Raw genomic sequence first — 17,578 nt, 5'->3', positions numbered from 1 at the left:
TGCCTGTGGCAACAGCACAGTGTCTGCCCACACCTGACTCCCTGCCATCCCCACTGGGGCCTGACAAGCTTTGCTTGTGTTTGGATTCTGCAAAGCAGAGGAGCAGGTGACGTTTTCCTTGCAAGGTAGGTGTGTGTGTGTGTGTGTGTGTGTGTGTGTGTGTGTGTGTGTGTGTGTGTGTGTGTGTGTGTGTGAGAGAGAGAGAGAGAGAGAGAGAATCTTTGGCCAGGTCTGCACTACAAGGTTACTTCAGCATCATTATATTGCTCAGATGCGTGAAAAACACACAACGCTCCCTCGGTCAGCAGCTTGTGGCTGGTGCACACACTGCAATACCACGTCTGGCGACAAAATTGCCCTGTTTTGGTGACAAAATAAAACCACCTCGACGAGAGGCCTAGTGCTTTTTGCAGCAAACTTAAAGTGACAAATGTCAGTGTAAATGCTGCTGGTCATTATATCACCATAACTGGCCTCCACCAGTATCCCTCCATGCCTGCCGTGAACTCACCTGCCCTGCATTCCTGCTACAGAGGCTGGGTACCTCCCCTTTCATAGCTCCAGAAAGTTCTGACAGCTGAGCCGCTATCTACACCGGGATTAGGTTGATAGAACTGCATTGCCAGCCTAAGTCATGTAATTACACCAACCTAATTTTGTAGTGTAGACCTGTCCAAAGAATCACACACACACCTTGGGAGCAAAACTTCATCTGCTCCTCTGCTTTATAGAATCCAAACACGAACAACACTTCTCAGGGCCCAGTGGGGATTGGCAGAGAGTCAGGTGTGGGCCATCTTTATCCCAGGAGAGATGGACTCTAAGGGTACGTCTCCATTGCAATGTAAGCCCAGGTGTGGCACGCTGTGCTCAGAGCAGCACCCTGCAAGCCCCATATTCACCACTCTCATATAATGATGAGATGGTTCGTACAAAGTCTGCCTGGTGAGTGTCATTTCAAAAGTCTTGATCTGTTGAACATTAATATCGTGTTGGATTGTGTGCTCGCATTGGTTGGGAAGTTATGAAGTTTTGCTCTGTGTGCGTTACTGAGATATGTTATGAGGTTGGGAAATGCCCCCCACCAGACTTTCAGGTGCGACAAGGGAGGAGCCAGACTCGCTGCTGGCCCATTGAAGGGATCCACACTCCCAAGGACCATCCCAGGAACCGTGTACAATGCAGGCTTCTCCGAGATAGCACAGCGACAATGGACACTGATTGACTCACATCGTAGCAAAGGAGCTTCCTAGCAAGTCAGAGGAAACTATGAAAGAGGGAAGAGACATCATGACCTGGCCTCTCTCCCCCACAACTCAGCAGCTGGAAACACACCTGGAGGAAAAAGACTGAACTGAACTGACTCAGAAATCAGAAGAGAATAATAACAATAATACTTTCAAACCAAAGTCCCCAAACAGACTAGTATTAGTTTTTCAGCAGAAAATTTTCAGTTTGGGGAATTTTGTTTTCTCAGTCAGACTTGGCCAAGGGAAGCAGGGAGAAAATGTTTGAGTTGCCTCCTTCAGAACAGCTTGGCCTAGATACTAGCTCTGGTTCACTGTTGTGGCCTTGCTCGAGTTGAGGGTATTTTAATAATTTGGGCAGGTCCCAGGGTGTTTTGGGGAGAAGATGAGGATGTTACCTCTTGAGATAAAAACTAAGAAATACAGCACTAGAGAATTTCTTTTTTAAAGAAATCTGGGATTTAGACATTTTATTTAAAGCAAGGGAGTTCTGAGTTTCTGAGAAGGTTTTTGTTTGCAAGAAGCAAGATCGTTTGAGCTGTCATTGTACCAAAGGGGAGATGGTTGTCTACAAAGGAGGGTGAAAACTAAATGCATCCGATGAGGATGGGATTTGAACCCATGCATGCAGAGCACAATGGATTAGCAGTCCATCACCTTAACCACTCGGCCACCTCATCTGAGCTGTTAAAAAGGGACAGGAGGAGAAATCTAAGGCCAGCAGAGCTAGGGCCAATAAGGAGTTTTTAAATACTACGCAGAAGCAGGGGCTGAATGAGCTCCCCCCTCACATCTAGTGAGGAGCTGGGGGAAAGACTTCAGGAACAGAGCGTGTTTGCACAGACACACCTACTCTGCCTAGGTATGCAGCATGATGGGGCCGCTTTCCCAAAATGACCAGTTTCGGCTGGTGGTGGGTTACAAATCACTTTAGGATTCAATGGAATGAAATGTTATTATCCTTCCTGCATGATTGAAGGGCAGCAGAACATACCTAGACTGTCCTGATGGAGGGGTGGGTGGGTGGGTGAGGAATAGCTTTTATTGGACTTCATAGAAGTGATTGAGAACATCACCCTAAACCAGTGGTCCCCAAACATTTCACTCTGTGCCCTCTTAGCCATGGCTGTGGCCCCTTGGAAGCCGCAGTCAAGAACTGAGGCTGGGAGTGGGGCTGTTGCTTGCTGGGGAGAGGGGTGCAGACAGGGGTAAGGGGGTCGAGGCTGAGCTGGGAGCCAGAGCCCCAGGCTGACGTTGGGGTTGGGGAAGAGCTGGGGCAGAGTGGGGCTGAGTGCTGCTCCCTCCATGGGGGCTGGCTCAGGCCCTGAGGTGCCCCCATGCATGTTCCTCTGTGTCCCCCTAGGAGTCATGCCCCACATTTTGGGAACCACTGAACCCTACTCGCTAAGCAGGGGCTAGTGATGCCAAAGCCCAGGGAAAGGGAGAACAAGTGCGGGCCCCCAGCACTGGAGCCATGTGAAGGGGCTGCAGGAGAGGGGCAATGGCTGGTGGCCCAGGGAGTTAAGGGCAAAGGGGGCACAGGAGGGGGCAGGAGTTAGGGGTGAAGGAGGTGCAAGGGGTGGGAGTGCAGGAGCTAGCGGTAAAGGGGGAGTGGGGACCGTCCAGGGGCAATGGGGAAGTGCCAAAGTACAAGCTTTGCCCAGGGCACCATTTTCCCTAATGCTGGTCTGAGCAAACAATTGGAAATGACCCTTCAGTGAGACCAGAACCATCGTGTAGAAAAGCCCCTTTGTTAAGTGTTGGTGGCTGAGGGCTTAGGGAGATGGGTTAGAAAGCAACAGGCGTCTTTCTGTGGAGGTTTGATTCTTGCCTGTTAGGCAAGGCTGGTGTGTGGTGTCTCCATGGCTGTACTTTCCGTGTCTGATCTGCCACAGGGAGCCAAGTCTAGACATATTCAGAGGCTCTATGCCAGCGTTTCTCAAATTTCCTTTCACTGCAACCCCCTTCTGCCCAAAAAAAACTTACTCCATGGCCCTGGAAAGAGGACCAGGCCCCTCCCCACTGAGCAGAGGCAGGAAGACAAAGCCTGAGCCCTGCCCCAGTTAGGGGAGGTCAAAACCAGAGCTTGAAGGATTCAGCCCTGGGTGGTGGGGCTCAGAAATTTGGCTTCAGCCCCAGGCCCCAACAAGTCTAACGCCAGCCCTGGCAACCCCATTAAAACACGGTTATGACCCACTTTGGGGTCTTGCCCCACAGCTTGAGAACCACTGCTCTATGCTGAGGGAGAGAGTTTTCCTGGGGTGTAGTTAATCCACTTCCCAAGAGGTGGCAGCTATGTCAGTGGGAGAAGCTATATCGGTGGGTGTGCAAGCTGTGGTGTTTGCCACATTTAAGAAGTTTAATCAAACCCCATTTTTAAAACCACCTGTGGTCTGGGAATGGCAAAGGAGCTCGATGAATCAGGGTTTGTCCTTCAAAGTCCTGAAAATCACGATTCCCTACTCAGGTCATTGTGGGGGTATAGCTCAGCGGTAGAGTGCTTGACTGCAGCTCAAGTGATCCTCAAGTGGTCAGATTAGATGCTCTAATCGTCTCTTCTGGCCATAAAGGCGACTAATTTCTGAAAAGCTGAGTGTAGCATTGGGAGCAGCATCTGATGTTTTCCTGTCTAGCCGGCTTGCTGCCTAGAACGAATGCTCCTTGAGTGGGTGATCCACAGGGAGTAGCTTAAACCTCCAAAGTGCCTGGGCAGGGGCAGGACATTAGCACAGCAAGGGAGGGGTGTGGCAGTGACATCACAAAGGCCTTTTGCAGGACCTCAGACTATTGGTCAAAGGTGGTGGGGAGGTGGTGACCTCACAGAGAGATGCTGACATCAGCCAGGCAGGACAGGGGTGAGGGACCAGGGAAACCTCAGAGACCCTGTGGCTTTGCTTCAGCAAGTCTCCTTCTCCAGGTCTCTCTTTGAGGACTGAGAGAGTATTCGGGTTCACGGACGTAAGCGCCAGGAGGAACCTCTTTTGAGTTTTCTCCTTCCCTTTTCATGATTTTACTAGAAAACAGCCATCCCTGTTTAGAAGGTAAGAGCCTCCTTGAGGTTTGAAACCTGTTCGGTCTGATCCATCTGGTGACAGTTGAATTCTAGGCATGGAAAACACAAACTTAAGGAGGCAGAATTTTATTCCGCACCTGGGATTTTGTCCCATAGAATCAGTGGGGACATTAGGGTTTGTCCTTTCTGTTTCACCTTTTCCTCCATCCATCCCTTCCTCCTTTCTCTTTGTCTCTTGCTTCTTTTGTCCTTTCACCTGTTCCCCTCCCAACACCAGGAGCGGTGTGTGTGTGTGTGTGTGTGTGTGTGTGTTGTGGGGGAGTGCTCTGCAGCTCCCACTGTGGGAGGTCCACCCAAAAATGTGGGGCTGAAATAGTGCTCGGGCAGTGATCCCCACCAGTGACCTGGGCCATCCTTTGGGCTCTCTGGTGAGAACCCTCAGCCTCCCGTCCTCAGTCTCTACCCTGATTGGCTGAGCAGGGGGTTATTGACAGGGAGGAGACTCAGGTCCTTGTTGTTCTCTTTTAAGACCAAGGAAATAAGTCAGAACCTGTTATATGTTGACAAATTTTGCTGCTTTGCTGCATTAATGGTCTCTGAGCAGTTCATGATTCTCTCTAACATTGCAGTTCTCCTCAAATACTTGCTGAATAATTACTGTGCACTGTTGTTGGTCTGGAGCTCATCTGAGAGCACTTTATTCAGGTCATTCAGTGTTTGAAATTCAAGATCTGATGGTTAGTTTGAAAATCAGGGCTCTTGGGTCCTATTCCCAACTCTGCCACTGGCTGGCTGTGTGACCTAAGACAAGTCAATTCTCCTTTCTCAGCCTTAGCTTCTCCCTCTCTCAAGTAGGGATAATGATGATCCGCTCCTACCTAGCTCAAGGTGGGTGGAGGATGGGGATCCATTGGAGAGTGTCACTAGGAGTATCAGAGGGGCCGTGTTAGTCTGGATTTGTAAAAGCAGCAAAGACTCCTGTGGCACCTGGCTAAGCAAACAGAACAAACCCCAAATCCCCCCTGTGCTTTGGGAGCCAGGTTTGCTGTGGGAATCCTGTAGTTCAGATGACTTCACGCCTGGGCATTGTGATTCTTTACCAGTTTCTCTGGCATTGGGGCAGTTTTGTGCTCACAGCTGTGATGGCCGAGTGGTTAAGGCGTTGGACTTGAAATCCAATAGGGTTCCCCTGCGCAGGTTCAAATCCTGCTCACAGCGAGGCCTGTGTTTTAGCCAGTCTCTCACCCGGGCAATACCTCTGTACAACCCCCTGAGACACTCTCAATTCTCTCCCCACCCCAAGTAAATTCTGTTCTGCTCCTTTCATCGAGATGCCTGGGACACTCCCGCACACTGTGTACCTGAGGGGTCGGGCAAACTCTCAGCACCTGAAGCCTCTGCCACTCACCTAGTGCCCCATAGATCAGCCATAGCCCTGGTTCTGCTCCTCTCTCTAGCATGTGAGTCAGTGACTCCATGGGAGCTACGGGGCTGCAGAACCAACAGAGAAAAAAAGGTGCTCAGCACCCACTGGCAGCCAGCTCCCCCCCACCCACTACAGGCCTTGCTGACAAGCTCCTCACACTTGCCAGTGATCAGCTGTTCAGTGGGGTGCAGGAGGCGCTGGGGGGGGGGAGGAGCAGGGAGAGTGGGAGAGGGAGAGGAATGGGGCAGGAAGGTGCAGGGCGGGAAGAGATGGGACAGGGGTGGGGGCTTGGGGGAAGGGGTGGAGTGGGGGGCAGGGCCTGGGGAGGAAAGGGGGGATTTGTCCCATACCCCAGATCCCTCTAGGGCCGGCCCTGAAGGGAAGCACCGACTATCACAGTGACAATAAAACTGACCAGCCTTGTGGGGGGGGCTGAGGGAGATCCGCACTCACCAGGTCTCTTGTCTCCCCCAAGGTGAGCCAGACACTGCTCTCTCCTGGCTCTCACTCTAGCAGCTGGACGCCAAGGAGCCATTTCCCCTCAGGAAGTGCATCGAGTGCCCCTGTGGTGCTGGGGGGCTGGCGCTGCTGCTGCCTGTGGGGCTGGCAGGGGGGCTGATGTCTGCACAGACTCTCAGCTGCCAGGCCGGAGGGGGCACTTGGGACCTTACCAGACTGGCTCAGTGAAGACGGGGGGTTGACAGAGCAATACAGACGCTCTCCAGAGCACGGGCAGCAGCCGCCCATGCAGCCAGGCAATGAGCAATTCCCACAGCCTGGAGCCGAGGGGGAGGCGGCAGCTGCTGTTCCAGCTCCTCGGGGACAGGCCCTGTCAGCCAACAGCCACTTCTTACTCCCCACAGCTAAGGGCGCCGGGTTCCTCCGGTGGGGGTGTGGAGCAGCCGTTCGTTTTCCTGTCCGCACTCCTCTGCGGTGTGAAAATCGGGGAGGGGAGGCAGAAGCCCCACTTCCCTCCCGAAATGACGCCCAGTGGGGGAAGCCAGGACAACAGGGTGGGGCGGCAGGTGGTGGCCAGACTCTCACTGCCAGGGTCTAGTCTAGCTCAGGGTCCAGCTCAACCTCCTCCCCGTGCCACTGGCCCCCAGTCCCCTTCCCCCACCAGGTCAACCCGGCCACTAGGGCAGGAACGGGGTGAGGCAGCAAGTCAAGCTGAGCAAGGCAGGCAAAAGCGAGTCTTGTCTTCATGGGCCGCTCACAATGACGTCCTGTTTGTGTGCAACTGCTGCAAAAACATCCCGGGCAGAGAAGCAACAGGCCAAAATACTGCTCCATGGCTGCCAAAGTAGCTTAGTTGGGAGAGCGTTAGACTGAAGATCTAAAGGTTCCTGGTTCAATCCCAGGCTTTGACAGGTTCTTTTATTCTCTTTGTACAGGGGGGCAGCTTGTTCTCTGGCAGCCCAGTGGTACTTGCACCCAAGGTGAGCAGAGCTGCTGTGGGGCAAAGCAATTTTGGGGGCCCCTTCCATTAAAAAAAGTTGCAACATTGTATTCTCATGGGGCCCCTGTGGGGCCTGGAACAAACTTCCCCACTTGCCTCCCCTGTGGGTGGCACTGATGGTGAGTCTCTGATCTTGGGCTCTGCAGTAGGAAAACATAGAATGGGCTTCTGCCCCTACTTGGCCCACCTGACTTTTAACAAGGAGAGATGGGATCTGTCTTTCCCAACATGGCAGGAAGACAGCAAGGCAGGGTGACCCTCAGGAATGGTGCCAGAGGGCTGCTGGGCAGTGACAGGCAGGGATTGGGGATGGAAGCTCCTCTGTGCAGCTGAGCAAGGGCAGTACCAGGGAAGGGGCATCTGTAAAAGTGGCCCTGTGGAAGGTGGCAGGGATTTGGGGGCCCAGGAGGAGGCGCTTGATGTTCAGTGCCTTGGAGCAGCTGGACTTGGCCATGGTGGGTGTTCAGGAAATGCACATTAACAACTCTAGGGTAGCTCAATAGGCAGAGGGTGATTGGAGGAAGGGCCTCCTGGCCAGGGAAGAACGATGGGGCTGGAGTCTTGTTTTTCACATTCGCGGTGCTAGTACAGAAGGTGGTGGAGCTCCAACCAGGGAGGGCATTACTGGTGGCTTTGTGCTCTGTGGCACTGGTTACTGCTATATTAGTGTGTATGGTCCCCAGTTAAGGCATGAGAGGGAAGATCAAAGGCTCCCTTCCTCTGGGCTGCATGATGTTTGGTGTTGGGGGGGGGCGGATTTTAATTATGTCAGCCGGCCTGAGCACCGCTGGTCCCGTTTTCCCAACCGTCAGAGGAAACATTTTTACAATGAGCACTACCTGGCGCAGGTCTGGAGGTCGGCTTAGAGGAGCTCACTCCAGCCACAGAGGGGGTTCACCTTTCTGCGGGGACAGGCCAGGACTCGCATTGACCGGATTTATGCTTAGCTTTTGTGTCTTTAGCATGTTGCTTCTCAGATTCTTTCTTGGCCTGACTTGTTACACTTTGACACTTAACAGGCCAGAGTTTGTGCACCTTCCTACTATCCTCACTAGGATCTGATTTCCAAATTTTGAGGAATGACTTTTTGCCTCTAACGGCCTCCATTACTCTGCCATGTACCTAGAGTGGCGTTCTGCTGGTCGTCCTATTGTCGCTTCTGATTTAGGGCAAACGTTTCATCTGAGCCTCTAATTGCGGTGTTTTTAAACGCTCTGCATGCTGCTTGCAGGCACCTAACACTTGTGACAGCAGCTCCTTTTAATTCCCATCCAACCATCTGTACTTATGCCGATAGGTCGACTCTAGGTCTTTAACTCTGAGCGGTAGCTGAGAAGATGGTAAATGGGGCAGAAACCCGTTCGACAAACCTCTTCATTTCCTTGTATCAGAGGGGAGCCGTGTTAGTCTGGATCTGTAAAAGCAACAAAGACTCCTGTGGCACCTTATAGACTAACAGACGTTTTGCAGCATGAGCTTTCGTGGGTGAATACTCACTTCTTGGATACCGCTCAGAGTTATTCTTGCATCCGAAGAAGTGGGTATTCACCCACAAGCTCTCGCTTCAAAACGTCTGTTAGTCTATAAGGTGCCACAGGATTCTTTGTTGCTTCATTTCCTTGTTATTTCCTGACTTCTTTATTCATCCCCTTTTCCTTATTTCCTGGGTGAGGCGGCGGCCTGCCAGGGAGCTCCCCGGCACCTCTGGCTGCCTGGGCTGAAGGCAAGAGGCAGGCCTGGGCGTGGCGAGGGCCTCCTGTCCTGGCCTGAGGCTGCAGTGCTTCCTGGTCCCCTTTTCCCACCACCCCGGCAGGCGGCTGCTGCGGGAGAACACGAGGAGGCTCTGGGGCGCTAGGCAGCGCTGTGTGTGTGGCTGTCTGGGGAAAGAGCCGAGGCTCCGGACTCGACCTGCCATTGACTCGCGTGGCTCTGCGCGCCGTCAGCCGGGGCGGGCCGCGGACGTGACTCAGGCTTGGGCCGCATGGCCGCGCTTTCCTGATGAGGTATAACCCTGGGTGTCAGGTCGCTGTGCAGCTTTGATCTAAACTGACCAGCAGCCCACAGCCTCCCCCTGGGTCAGCCCCACCTGGTTACTCCTTACAGGCCGACCTCACCCCCCTTCCAGTCCCGGATTCACCCCCTAATCATCCTACTACCACTCAGAGCCACAGCCGTGGAGGTGCTGAAGGAGGGAGGGGTGACTCCAGGGTGGGGTTCTTCTCTAACGATGGCTGGCAGAAAGGTGGTGCTCAGCTCTGTCAGCGACCTGCCCAGTTGCCTCGCTGCCAGGGGATACAGACATTTCTGTAAGGCGATTAAATGGGGTATTTGGCTTCTGAGTGAATGTGAGAAATGTGCAATTATGAGAGGGAATTTCCATCTACCTTTCTACTGCTCTTCAGTGGCCTAATGGCGAAAACATTAGCTTCCTAAACCAGATATTGTGGGTTCAAGGCCCATCCGGGGTGAAAAACTCCTCTCTTCTTGTATAAAGTACTGGATCTTCAGAACAGTCCTCCAGGAACAGAATCTTCCATTTGACAAATGCTTTCTAAACCCATCAGTAGCAAACAGTTAATACTAGTGTTTGTCTGAGACTAGAGTGAAGGGAGTGTTTACTCCGACACAGACAGAAAGAGCAAGGCTGTTCTGAAAGAGAATGGATCTGTCTGGAGACAAAGCAGCCCATGAGACTGAGCAACCGTGTGAAAGAAGAGGTTCAAATATGTTAGGTGTTATGTAGGTTGGCCTGGCAAATTTAGCGCTTGGCTACACTTGCAGATGTAGGCGCTGGGAGTTAAACCAGCCCTCGGAGACCACAGCAGGGAAAATGCTGCTGTGTGTTTACTCTGACAGCTGCAAGTGCACTGGAATGGCCACACTAGCAGCTCTTGCAAATGCCACAGAGAGCAGTGCACTGTGGTAGCTATCCCAGTGTGCAAGTGGCTGCAATGTGCTTTTCAAATGGGGGCAGGGTGGAGTGTGTATGTGGGGGGAGAGACAGTGTGTTTTGGGGGTCTGAGAGTGTGTCAGCATGCTGTCTTGTGTGTTCGGACAGCAGCAGACCACCCCTCCCCCACCACTCTCTCTCACACCCCCACCCAGCAACATCGGCAGCAGCATTCCCCACTAAAGGTTGCTTTGTCCCGGCGCAGATAAGCAGCCGGCGGTCGGAAAAAGCGCTTTGAAAGGAATATCCGCATGCCGATTTCAAAACAATGACCACAGTGGGCACTTGACTTCAGGGGATTATGGGACGTTTTCAGAGGCCAGTCACAGTGCAGTAATACAACACGTCGTCACACTCACACCTGGGCATTTCAGCCGAGGCAAAGTGAACTTTATGCTTCTCATGGAGGTGGATTACCAGGAGCGCTCCAGCTGCAGAGCCCAGGTGCTCCATGTGCCTTGCGAGTGTGGACACCTCAGGAGTTAGGGCACCCGGGGCTGCTTTAATGCGCTCAAACTTGCAAGTGTAGCCAAGCCCCTAGACTTGCGACCTGACACCCAGGGTTATAAGACAGACATAGTGACCCCCTTACTGGCCTTGGGGAACCCCAAACCCTTGTTACTAAGGGCACTGAGGAGTCTCTGTCCCTTAATAACTTCTGGGAGCTCCCCAGCAGGCTGCGGGCGTCAGCCGCCTCCTGCCTCACAGGTTAGACTCTTGGTGCTGTGCCAGCCGCCCCCTCGCTTGCAGGCCCAGTGTGAGAAGCAGGAGGCCTGGTGCTGGCAGAAGAGGGTTTTGATTGATCCACCTCTGTGTGCTGGGCACAGGACGCTTCCACTGTGTCACTCTGCTGGCTTTTCTTCAGCAGCGCCTAGCGGCCCTGGCTCCAGGCTAGTGCCTGGTGAGCTCTGGCACTGGCAGGAAGCGCTGCAGGGTGCTGGGCAGCGGCCCTGGCAAACCAGCTGCTGGTAGGTGTCTCTGTGGTATCATGGGTCAGTGAGTTCAGCTGTTAATGGAAAGGAGGGGGGGTTATGCTCCCCCAGGGATGCCACTGAAGGCTCCTCATGGGCTCCTCAAGGTCTGCTGGGAGCCGTGTTGTCCCCCTTTTGCCGCCTCGAAGGCTCCCTCCTGGACACAGTGGATTCACCTGCTGCCTACAAGAGTGTCGGGGCCGCGCTGCAAAAGCGCCTCTCCCAGCAGCCGTGCCGGAGGCTCAGGTTTAATCCTCAAGGCCGAGTGCAAAACCTTCAGCCGGGAACATTTCGCTCCCTTCCCGCCTCCGCCCAAGCGGCAAGGGAGAAGCGGAGGAGACAGGCCGGCTCAAAGACGCCTCCCTCCCACTTCCCTGTACGCTGTGCAAAGCTCTTGGCCTGCCTCATGCCTCGTCAGGAAAGAACGGCCATGCGGCCCAAGCCTGAGTCACGTCCGCAGCCCGCCCCGCCCCGGCTGACAGCGCGCAGAGCCACGCGAGTCAATGGCAGGTCGAGTCCGGAGCCTCGGCTCTTTCCCCTGACAGCCACACACACAGCGCTGCCCAGCGCCCCCAGAGCCTCCCTCGTGTTCTCCCGCAGCAGCCGCCTGCCGGGGTGGTGGGAAAAGGGGACCAGGAAGCACTGCAGCCTCCTTCCAGGACAGGAGGCCCTCGCCACGCCCAGGCCTGCCTCTTGCCTTCAGCCCAGGCAGCCAGAGGTGCCAGGGAGCTCCCTGGCAGGCCGCCGCTTCGCCTCAGCCACCTCTTGCCTCATGGCCTAGGCTCTTGGTGCTCTGCTGGTCACCGCCTGGCTTGAAGGCCCAGAGGGAAAAGAAACAAGCGCTCACCTAGCAGAGGATGGTTTCGATCCAGCGACCTCTGGGTTATGGGCCCAGCACGCTCCCGCTGCACCACTCTGCTGGTTTTTACACCCTCCCCCTGCCACCCAGCTGCCACTATCCAGATTAGTGCCCTACGTGCTCTCGCGCTGGCAGACAGATGTGCAGGCTGCTAGGCTGCTGCCCTGGTCACAGGATTTTACAGCTTCTACAGGGCAAAAAGGATCTATTTGGGGTTTGGACCCCATTGGGAGCTGGGTAGCTGAGTGCCAGAGACGGGAGCACTTCTTAAACTGTTTTCAGTTAAGCCTTCAGCTTGTGGGGACGAGGTTCAGCCTTGGATCCGTGTCTGCAGCAGGCGAGCGCATCTGGCTATATCCTCCCCCCCTCTCGCTGTATTAGCAGACTATAACCCGGAGCGAACGCACACGCCTTGCAAAGGAACAGGAGCCGGGATCTCAAACAAAAGTCAACATTTTATTAAGATGACGTTCAAAGAAAAAAATGTGTACGGTACAGAGTTTAGACGTAGAAGTTTCTGGTGCTCAGGGAACAACGTACAGCTTATCCAAGGGTGCGAAGTTCTGTTTAAGATCGGGTGGCGTAAGGAATACATAATCTGCAATAGCCCCAACTGGGGGTAAAGGTTAACGTACAGACTCTGAATTAGGAGGGTATGTTGTCCATAGGAGGGCTACTGTTCAGGTGTGGAGTATAACAAGCAGATTTGACGATGAGGATGGATTGACCCATGTTTGGTGAGGTTTAATGTTTGGTGTTTTGGAATCTTTGCCACAATCTAGTTGAGGCAGGGTCAGTATGAATTCTACCCTGCCATCTGTTGGTGATGTGTTGTCAAGGCCTTTTGGGGCTGATGTCATTTGCATGGTTACACCCACCTCAGGTTGCATGATGGGAGTGCTTGTCCAAACAGTCATTTCAGGTGTTGTGGGATCCCCAGTCTCTTTCTTATTGGGGCAGGAGTAATCCAGTGTATTTTCCTGTTGATTTCGGATCAAGGACAGAGTAACTGTACCTGGCATTTGAGGCCTGAGAGCGTCACCCTGTCCTGGAAAGTACTCACCATTAAGGGCATGGGTTCCAAAGGACAAAATGGGGTGGGAGGTAGGAATGGATGTTTGGTGGTCTCTTGCAGGTGCTGGTCCTTTCTGTTGTCCCTGGTGTGGAAAGACAGAGGTGGTTTTGAATCCTTAAAATTGTTGTTTGTGCTCCAGTTGCTTGTTGTAAGCTTGTGCTGTTAGATCTCTTTCACGGTGTCTTTTGGTCCTGAGAGGTAAAGGGCTGCTCTGTGTGTGGTGTTATGGAGTGAAGTAGCAAGCATTAGTTTCAGAGATGGTGCGTGTGCCCCCCCCCACCCCTCCTCCGGTCCATGAGTCTAGTATTTGCATAAACCCACCCACTGACTATTGACTAACAATTCTGCTCTGCTTTTTCTTCCAGCTAAACTATTCTGCCAGGTTTGGCTTTTATGTGAAATAAGAGACAACCCACTAAATTGTATCTAAAATGTACACTTAAGCATCAAAGTTTTTAAATGTTCTCTATCATAAATAATTATATTTTTTTAACTAAAGCAAGAAAAAAAATCATAAAATCTGCATTTAGAAATTTTAAAAGAAACCTAGTATTAAGTGCAAATATTGATTTTCAATCTCTTTTAATTCACTCTGCTTTGGAACCCATGTCCCTTGTATACTGAGTTTCATGTGGGTTCTGGTGAGTCCAGAAATCAAGAACTGCTAAATTCCGTTCTACTGTCCTTGATTCATATCACCAGGTTCACTACACTTTGTTACTCTTGCCCTAATAAGAAAGAGATTGGGGATCCCACAGCAGCCAAAATCACCATTTGGACAAGCACCCCCATCATGCAATGCGGGGTGGGTGTGACCATGCACATCAGCAACTAAATGCCTTTACAACACAACACCAACAGATGGCAGGGTAGAGTTCATTCTGACCCTGCTTACACCCTCCCCCCAGCCAAGAATTGGTGGTCCTGATAAATCACACTCCCTGTTATACCAACTCATTGGTATTGAATGCTGAAGTTATGGCTAGCAAAAGTAGCCACCCATCTCTGCCCTGTAGCATCCAGCTTAGCCCTTGTTAACACATAAGTCAGTGGATTGTTCTCTGTTCATACCTGAAACTGAGCAGCAGACAAGTAGTCTCAAAATTTCTCAGTGATGGCCCATTTCAAGGCCAAGAACTGCAGCTGGTGGATGGGATAGCGAGTTTCGCTGTCTGACAGTTCTCAGCTGGCAAAGGCCACAGATTTACATTTGCCTTCCACTTCCTGGTACGAGAGTGCTCATAGGCCCTCCAAACTGGCATCAGCATGCAGGATAAACGGTTTGTTTGGGTCAGCACGGACTAGGACTGGCACATGATCAGGAAATAATGATTTCCCATCAAGCCCTGTCACATCTCTCATCCCGCCATGTCCCCAATGGAGAGGAGAGGAGCCCCTCCTGTCCCAGGCCAGACACACCAGATTTGTGGGAATGAGATGTTCATGGTCCATTCCAGACCAAACCAAACTGCTGGCAAGTGGTGATTCTTCCTCAGTCAGCTCCTGTTAGAGTTGTTGGTGCAGCGGGGGAGAGGTATTTCTCATTTAGTTCTTAAATGCTCTGGGGTAGGGGGGTGTTTTTTTCTTACTTGTATCTCAAACTTTTCAACCCCCACCATTTTTTGTTCTAGTCTGATCTTTTTCTTTCTCATGTTTAAATTCTCATTTTACTGGCTTTGTTCCAGAGCTTTCACAGCCCAATTCTCTGCCCTAAGCTTGAGCTCTCTACTGCCCTCTGAACCTATCATTCCAACCCAACCCTAAAGCCTGCACCCCCAGAGCCAGTGCCCTCATCCCCCTGCACTCCAATTCTCTGTCCCATGTAGCCTGATTTAGGGTGTACTAATAATATTAATTTGGAAAATATGATGAAAATTTAATTTATTAGCTTACATTTTATTTAATATAATTGAGTTACAAAGTTACAGTTGCATTACTGCTATTCAAAAGATACATATGGCATTATATGCAACAAAGTTTTGGTTAATATACTCACACCTTTCCTTGATAACCTGGTGGTAAGAGACACAGGACCAGCCTTGCAGTTCAGGTTTTTCAATTCTTGAGTGAAAGATGCAGTGCTTAGAAAAAGCTAATGTTACTTAGGGTTCACTTGACTATGTTAAACTTATAATCAAAACCTAATAAACAAATAAAAACTTAGGAAACTGAGCTTAGCCGAGTTACTTTGAAACTTAAAGTTTAAGAACAAGTACAGGCGCCTACTGATAGTAGATAGAGAGAGAGTGGAGGAAGTAAGTTAGAATGATAGAGCGACGTGCTCTAGCGAGGTGAGTTACCTCTTTCATAGGGCACAAGCGCCGGAAATCCTTCCTCCTATGCCCAAATTTCATTCCCCATCCACAAAACGTTAGGGTACGCTTACTTCATAGGCTAGTATGTTTGTGCGTGTTGATGACATGTACATATGCACATAAGTTCCCTCTTGGTGTACCTGTTAATTCTGTGGGTACAACACTGAAAAACCCCTTATGCCATTCTCCATTGTCGATTGGTCTAGACAGGCGTGGGTACTTCTCTATTTAAGTAACAAGATAAAGGTCAAGTTTCCTTTCTGAGTAAAAGGTCACAATATAGATATGCTCACTTTGCCTTAGCTTAACATACAGGATATGGCCTGTAGGTCATTGTAAGTCATGTGCCCCAGCCCCCTAATCATTTTTATTGCCCTCTGCTGGACTTTCTCCAGTTTGTGCACATCCCTTCTCATGTGGGTCCCAACCCCAAAAGTACTCACATTTCACCCCAATGGCCCCAAAATGTACATAGGGTGCTGCCATGGTCAAGTCACTCCCCAGCTCTCCAGTGGAGCCTGCTGGCAGAGAACAAGGTGAAAATTAGCCAGGACATCACTCAGTCAATTCCCTCTGCTCCCAGCAGGGGGTATCGGAAAGCTCCAAGATCGCTCACTTCCCTTTCTCTCATCAGCTTCAGGCCCCAAGGTTACAAATGCACAAACCAGTTGGGAGTCTCCCCTGAGCTCAGGGGATGGGGCTACTCTGAGGGGATGGACTTGCACACTTGGGATACTAGTGCAAAGATACAATTTCAATTTCTCATAGAGAAAACTGAGGGCAAATTATATTTGGTAAAAATCTTATTTAGTGAAAGGAAAGCTGCAGTGACAGCCTGGTTACTGGGATGCAAAACACTTTCCTCCTGGGAGAAACAAGAAGTTAGAATTAGACATTTACATTGTTTGTTCCAGTGTTGGCAAAGGTTTAATTTTGCTTCTGTGTAGGTTTGTTTCAGGCTGTGACCGTTTTGGTTTATTGGGTTGTTTTGTCTTTTTTAGTTGGAATGGAGCTTTTAATTGACATTTGCTGGCTTCGAATGGCTGACCTGCAACACCAGTTTTGACATAATTCTACATATTTTATACAGATTTGGCCAGTATTCAAGGATTCAATTCCTTTATAGGAGGCTTTAGTGGTCAGGCTTATTTATTTTATGTTATTTTCTCATCCTGCAGTAGCACACCTTTTTGATAAAATGTTGAAATTATTAATTTATGGCATTTGTTAGTTTTGTTTTTAAAAACAAAGTTTTTCTTAATGTTTGGGTTTTAAATTAAACATTGTTTATTTCAATTTTCATTTAGGTTTTGGTTATTGATGGGATCTTTAAGAACTTTGGATTTAATACTAAAATTAGGACAGATTTAGATTATTTAAAGTAAACCCTGTTTACTATTTTATTTTAATAAAGGTTGTATTGCTCTAAACCCTGGCCGAGGGGAGGGAGTGGACAGCTGGAGTAGTTCATGGGAGGGCTGGTGGAGCGGAGCAGAGCTGTTCATGGTGACGGCTGCAGCAGATCTCCATGGAGAGGCAGGGCAGTTAGCCTCAGCCCACATAAAATGCCCCTTTACACCCTGTGTGCCCCCCCCCATTTCCACCCAGGCTGGGGGGGGTAAAACTGCAAATGAACTTTTGAACTCTAGGGTGGCACTGACCAGGGACAGAGACTTTTGGGGTTGTTGGACTTTGGGGTGATTTGGACTTAAGACCCTGAGGGAAAAGGACATTGCCAAATGTACTTGGAGATGGGTCTTTTGCTCATGATTTGTGTTATAATCCTGTTTGTGGTGTTTCCCCCACATGATGCCACATTGTTTCCCTCCTTTATTAAAAGGATTTTGCTACACTCAGACTCTGTGCTTGCGAGTGGGGAAGTATTGCCTCCTAGAGGCGCCCGGGGGGGGGGGGGGTAGATAATTGTCCCAGGTCACTGGGTGGGGGCTCGAGCCGGTTTTGCATTGTTATTGAAACAGAACCCCTGGATAGTGAACCCGGCCCTTGTTGCTGCCAACTCGGAGGGGCAGAAGGGTTCCACCAGCAAACTATTAGCAGACATTTAACAGCTATTTTCTTCACCAGTTTAGCCTTTTTTTCTGCTTTGTTTCTACATCAAATACATTACTCACAAAACCCCATGCTTACAATGCTTAGATATCTTGCTGTTCTTTAGCTGTTCTAAACCTCCTCCATGTTCCTGAATGTATTTTCTGGCAAGGTTTTCTAAAGCCATGCTATGGGCAATTCCAACGGACTCTAC

The 17,578-nt window shown here is 50.8% G+C and overlaps 3 non-coding genes across 3 annotated transcripts; 2 read left to right on the top strand and 1 right to left on the bottom strand.

Moving 5' to 3' along the window:
• Nucleotides 1-1,845: 1,845 nt before the first annotated feature.
• TRNAS-GCU lies at nucleotides 1,846-1,927 on the bottom strand. The gene has a single exon. It is a non-coding gene; the product is annotated as a tRNA-Ser (tRNA).
• A 3,469-nt stretch (nucleotides 1,928-5,396) lies between these two features.
• TRNAS-UGA lies at nucleotides 5,397-5,478 on the top strand. The gene has a single exon. It is a non-coding gene; the product is annotated as a tRNA-Ser (tRNA).
• Nucleotides 5,479-6,983: 1,505 nt separating this feature from the next.
• TRNAF-GAA lies at nucleotides 6,984-7,056 on the top strand. Its single transcript has one exon. It is a non-coding gene; the product is annotated as a tRNA-Phe (tRNA).
• The last annotated feature ends 10,522 nt before the right edge of the window (nucleotides 7,057-17,578 follow it).

The sequence above is a fragment of the Mauremys reevesii genome, unplaced genomic scaffold (assembly GCF_016161935.1).
Source record: "Mauremys reevesii isolate NIE-2019 unplaced genomic scaffold, ASM1616193v1 Contig35, whole genome shotgun sequence".
Classification (NCBI taxonomy): Eukaryota; Metazoa; Chordata; order Testudines; family Geoemydidae; genus Mauremys; species Mauremys reevesii.
The sequence above is the reverse complement of the archived record's forward strand: the minus strand, read 5'-3'. Positions and strand labels throughout refer to the sequence as shown.